This window comes from Tenrec ecaudatus, chromosome 2, assembly GCF_050624435.1.
Source record: "Tenrec ecaudatus isolate mTenEca1 chromosome 2, mTenEca1.hap1, whole genome shotgun sequence".
NCBI classification, from domain to species: Eukaryota; Metazoa; Chordata; class Mammalia; order Afrosoricida; family Tenrecidae; genus Tenrec; species Tenrec ecaudatus.
In genome coordinates, this window is record NC_134531.1 from 19,954,360 (window position 1) to 19,960,413 (window position 6,054).

The following is a 6,054-nucleotide window of genomic DNA, read 5'->3' on the forward strand; positions in this document are numbered from 1 at the left end:
TGAGTTTAAGAAGAAAAAAAAGGGGGGGCGGGGCACAACATTTTTAATAGGCCATCAGTTATGGGGATGGTGCAGGGCCTGGCGATGTTTGAATCACTTATGGTGTGCTGACTCGATGGCAGCTATAAACAAAATCATACATACCTGTTTTTATTAGGGCTCCAGTTTATAGAAGCCTGGTTTTATTCCAAACACAATTTCTTTGCAAGGCATTCATGATCAGTGGAAAGTTCCAGAAAAATCCTCAGTTACGTAGTTGTTTTAGTCTCATTAAATGTCTTTCAAAAAAAAAAACACATCAGTCCAGACAGTATTTCCAAGGTGATGAACTGGTAGTTGAATACAATCCAGAAGGATGAGCTGAGAAGGTAGCAGCAAAGATTCTGTCCTGCTTTCTTTGTGCTCCTCAAGGAGTAATCTTGTTATATTTCCTTGAAGGACACGGGATGATATCAGGGCTTATTAAGAAGAAGCTTTAATGAAATTGAAAGACTATATTTCTGAGAAAAATAAACCAGAGATTTGCTCAAAGGATTGTTTTGTCTTCATGATAAGGCTCCTTCCAATTCTTTCAGAAGAGCCAGGGTTGATCTATGAGAATTTCAGGAGGAAAACTTCTCCATCCACCTGTTTAGACTTTTTGACCTTTTAGACTTCTTTATACCTACAGCTCAAAGAGCATCAGAAACACTTACCCATCTCACTCCCATCAAGCTAATGCTGACGCGTGGTGATCTATGGGAAAGGGTAGAACTGCCCCTATTGATTTCTAAGACTGTAAACCTGAATGGGATTCGAAAGCCTCAGCTTTGAAATGCTGACCTTGACCCGATGTGTCACCTGGTCTCTTATTGTAGGCCTTCAAGGATGCCAGAAGTGCTGTTTGGATGCAGTGTAAATCAAGGAACTCAGACTTGTTCAGAAAAGGATTAGAAAGATGGAAATGTGGCTTCCAGAAGTCTTGATGGAGTGTATGTCCAGAAATAATGACCCATGCTTTTATATTTTCTAACATTGTACAGCAATTTCTATGAGTTCATTACAATACCTTTTAATTTATCGTGTGCATTAGTTTGTGTTTGTATGAGTGCTTGCTCCATCTTTGTACCTTAAAATATCTTTTACTTAAACAGGTAATTCACCTAAGCTCAATTAAGTACAGGAATCTTCAACTGCACAGAAGGAATCAGTAAAACTATTGCTAACAGATTTATCTAAGGGTCAATATGACCCCCTCATGTCAAAATTATACACACATTTCAAATGATAAGCTATTTATTCAGTTGTTAAAAGTACTGAACCCTCAGCCCCCTCCGCTTCGCGGGCCGAGGCTGCGCTCCCGCTCGGCTCTAGACTGGGTTTCTACCTAGGAACTCGCTGGCCCTGTAAAGGCTCCCGGTTGCCCCAGGAGTGAGGGGTCCTCAACTGGCACTCAGCCCACCAGGACGCAGATGGCCTCCTTGCGCATCTGGGCGGCAAAAGAGGGCGACTGTGGAGACATCCTGAGGCTGATTCGGGAGCTGGCTGAGTGCGAGAAACTCTCAGATCACGTGCAGATCAGCGAAGAAGCCCTGAGAGCAGATGGTTTTGGGGAGAATCCTTTCTATCACTGTGTTGTGGCGGAGATTCTTCCCGCTCATGGTGAGCCACGAGGACCCCAGGTGGTGGGCTATGGGCTATACTACTTCATCTACAGCACATGGAAGGGACGCAATGTGTACCTGGAGGACATCAATGTGATGCCTGAACACAGGGGTCAGGGAATTGGTTCCAAAATAATCCAAAAGGTGGCCGAGGTGGCCCTGGATAAAGGCTGCACCCAGTTCCGCCTGGCAGTCCTGGACTGGAACAAGAGGGCCATTGACCTTTACAAGACTCTAGGAGCCCGAGATCTGACTGAAGCTGAAGGCTGGCACTCGTTCCGCTTTGAAGGAGAGGCCATGAGGGAGTTGGCAGGAAGGTGATGCTATTCCTTGGAAATCTCTCTCTGCCTGGACCTCTCCTTCCCTCTTCAGATACTGTCTCTGTGGTTAGAGGCCTCCCTGGAGAAAGACGGTTTAGAGGTGTCTCTTTATCAAATACAGAAAAACCAAAATTGAAGGAGAGGTGGGGGGTTCCATTTTTCCTCTGAGAGTGACAAATGTTAGTGACCGTGCCCTCCTGCAGCATTGACTGAAGGAGCTGATGAGATGATGCATGTGAGCATGCTGACCAATAAATCTTGCTCCTGGGGTTAAAAAAAAAAAGTACTGAACCTAGTGTTTAAAAATTAGTGTTTCCTTAGAAAATTTGACCATTATGCAAATAAAATTCACATAACCATTTATTAAAATTTTATATAATTAGCTTTATCAGGTAGTAGATAATTTCTAAACAATCTGTAGATTAAAAAATACTAAATGCATTTATATTTACACATCAGCATTTGATGTTAGTAACATACTATCTTTTATTATTAACTCCCCATGTATAACTAAAGATCAAAGATTCATATAAGAAACATCCATACTCTTTTCATTTAAATCAAATAACGTACATTCAAAACTTCAAAATCACTGCCATCATTCTGACTCACGGTGACTCTACAGGACAGAGTAGATCTGCCCTTGTGAGTTTCTGAGACTGAACTCTTTCTAGGAGTAGAAAGCATCATCTTTCTCCCACAGAGTGACTGGTGGTTTCGAACTTCTGACCTTGCCATTTGCATCCCATCTTGTAACCACTACAGCACCATGACTTATGTATTTATTGAAAAAATACATGTGCATACATATAAAATATTAGCTTAAGTATATATATTAACATGCATCCATTAACATGAGGAGGTTCAAGTTTCAAATGAAAGTGCCAATGCATTTTGATTCCATTTTCCACAAATTTTGAAGCCCCCTCATATGTGTGTGTGTGTGTGTGTATACACACACGTACACAATAGCTAACCAAAAGTTCTGCAGTTTGACTTACCCAACTCCTTCACTTGAGAAGTCTAACACAACAAAACAAAACAGAACAAAAACAACCCTCGAAACCCCCAACCCCCAAACTCACTGCCATAGAGTTGATTCCAACTCATCACGATGCCATAGGCAGGTAGTACTGCCCCTGTAGGGTTCCCAGACTGTAACTCTTCACTGTGGGAGAAAGCCATCTCTTTCTCCCGCAACTAAAGCACAGACACGTAACCTGAAAAAAGTAAAAGCAGTATACAGTAAATGGAAGGACAGCAGGGGGCGAAAATCACTGTTGTCTACCTGCGATGTGTTGTGTTGTTCAACTAATGGTGTTTGAACCAAATGTTTCAGTTTTCTTTTTCTCACATATCCAAGCACTATGGCACCATTCAACTCTGTCTGTGTGCATGCAGTACACTGTAGGTACACAGAAGAAAATGTCCCAAATTTCTCAGTTACCATGTGTGACTTGAAGAAATGAAGAATGGATTGTGAATCCACCTGGGTTTCCTTAGTCAGCGGTTAGGGGATTGAATTGATCTTGGCAGATTAGAATCAATAGGGTGATTCGTGTCTAATTGTTATGGGTTATGCTAACTAGAATAGGAGAGTTTCTGTTTGGTAATATAAGGAATGCCTTTCTTTTAAGGTCCATTGCATTTATAATTTCACTTAAATTTAGAAAAAGTCTTAATTAGTAATTTTTTTTGCAAAACAAACATACAGAGATAAAAAATTCCTTTAGTTCTCTCAGTTTATGATTTGGAATTTTATGTTTTGGGTGTGATGACATGAATGGTAAAATTAATTATTTTTGAAAATTCAGATAATGTGTCATGTTTTATAAAAAGAAAATTATACCAAATAACGAGAGTGTTGAAGCAGTATTTGATTATTGTACATTAATCAAATACTGGTGCTTAAAAACTTTCTAATGTAGATTTTTGTATTTGTGAAGTTTAACACATGGCAAGATGAAATTTTCATGGCAACAGAAGTGTGTATGAAAGTTGGCAGTAGAGCTATATTTTCCCAAAACTTTCTAAGTGTCTTAAAGATTAGAAAATACCAGCAGACTAGAGTAAATAATTATAATTGTCAATCATTAGATGCACATTTTTCTTCTGAGATAATAAGTATAGAAATTAGAGGGCAGGTAAGGTTTTAATCAATGTTCTGGTTTGGAATTTAATCATCCCAAATTTAGGTCTTATTTCATGCAGCATTGTTATATGCTATCTTTTCATGGTAAATAGAAGTACTATATTAAAACTACAAGAAGGTCAATTATGCTTTTCTGTAGATTAGCTGCTGAAGAGTATAAAATATAATTTATCTGAATAAATTTAGTTTAACATTTTTCTAAGAGTACATATTATAATTACAAAGGCTTTCACTGTCTGCTTGCCCAAAGAAATTTACAATATGCCATTAAAGCAATTTACATTTCAGGAAAATGTGAAATCTTTTGGCACAGTTAAAAAAATAGTTTAATAATTATTAGAAACACTCATCGGTATTGCATACTTGATTTTGGTAGTCAAGATGAGAATCCAATGATAGCATTTGATTAAAGTCTAAGCTTACAAACCTTTCTCTTGTTACTTATGAAAATTTATTTTTGAGTTTCATTTTAATTGATTTCATTGTGAAAAATAATTATAAATATTTTCCAGCCATAATCAAAGCTGCGTGTGAAAAGGACTGAATGATTGTATTTGTTTGATTTTAATTTAGATATATACAAAATGTTCCTATATATATATTAGAGTGTTATGAATATGTAAAAAATGGCAACAACCTTTAAGTAGCTAATACTCTCTGTAGTGTCTTAAAGACTATGGGGAGTGCTCTGTCAATATGACTAATGAGGCTACACGTGCGTTGGATGGTAGAACCCATTTCCTCTCTCTCACCTGACAGCGAACTGAGCAGTGGCTTCTTTGACTCTCAGAGTACGGCAGAGAGATACTCTACCAATTCTGGACCAGCTTTGAAGAAAACTGGCAGTTTCCACATTACAAATTTGGAAAGTCATTAATAAAACAACGTGAAGAAAAAAAAAGGGGGGCGGGAAACAACAATGTGACTACCCAAGAGAGATGATCGGAGAAGTCCTGCTCAAACCTGGACAAAGGGCTCTGCTGAATCCAGATCTTGCCATCGTGTCAAGCCCTGCGGACATGCCAGGGGCTGTGACTGAGGTCCTCTTGACCCATCCCCATCAGAGCAACTCCTCAGCTTTGGACCTAAGATGCCCAACTCTCTCCGCCACAAACGACCACCTAGTTGAAATTCCAATTAATAAAAATCCTCACAGGAAACAAAATGGTATTGTTTTAAAGCACTGATTTAGGTGATACTTTTGACACAGGGATAGATAACTGGGCTGCTGTTAAGCCAATTTCATGACAATTGAATTTTTTACTTTAGATTTTGCTCAATAATATTTCAATAGTACATTACAAGATAGCTATTTCAAAATTTTGGTTCAGTACCAGTCCTTATAAATGCATGTTTCTAGTTTGTGGACCATAAGTGAGAAAGTTGTGAGTTACAGTTAAAATGTTCCTTTAAATCTAGCACAAAACAATCCAAAGAGATAGCTAAGTAAAACATAAGCAACTTGCTTCTTTTCTTCTTGGTTGAAGGCTAAGGTTCAACTAAAAACCAATTGTGGATCCTAAACAATCTGTAGACACAATGTCGTTTTCCTTTTAGCCTGAGACAAGAATATTGAAAAAAATCAAAGTAAATTATATGCTGTATTATAGAATGAAACAAAATTGCCTGTTCTGTCTACACAAAATATAACTTATTGGCTCATTTCAGAGATTTCATCAATTGGAAAAAATAACAGTCTCTGGATTTCAGTAAGAAAGCTTTCTTTTATTATCTGAAAAACTCTTTGAGAATGGTCAATTTAGTTTTCATTATAAATCATCCTCTGAACATAAGATATATGTGTGTGTTGGCTTATTTTTAAATGAAAATGTGCTTATTAGTCATCTGGAGTCATATTAGAATAGTGAATTGGTATCCAGCGTCATTGCCCAAATACATCTCATTGACAATTACTTACTAAGTATTTTAGGGGAAAAGT

The 6,054-nt window shown here is 37.9% G+C and overlaps 1 pseudogene; it reads left to right on the forward strand.

The window, feature by feature from the left end:
* Positions 1 to 1,377: 1,377 nt before the first annotated feature.
* Positions 1,378 to 2,118, forward strand: LOC142440716 (thialysine N-epsilon-acetyltransferase pseudogene; annotated as a pseudogene).
* Positions 2,119 to 6,054: the final 3,936 nt, after the last annotated feature.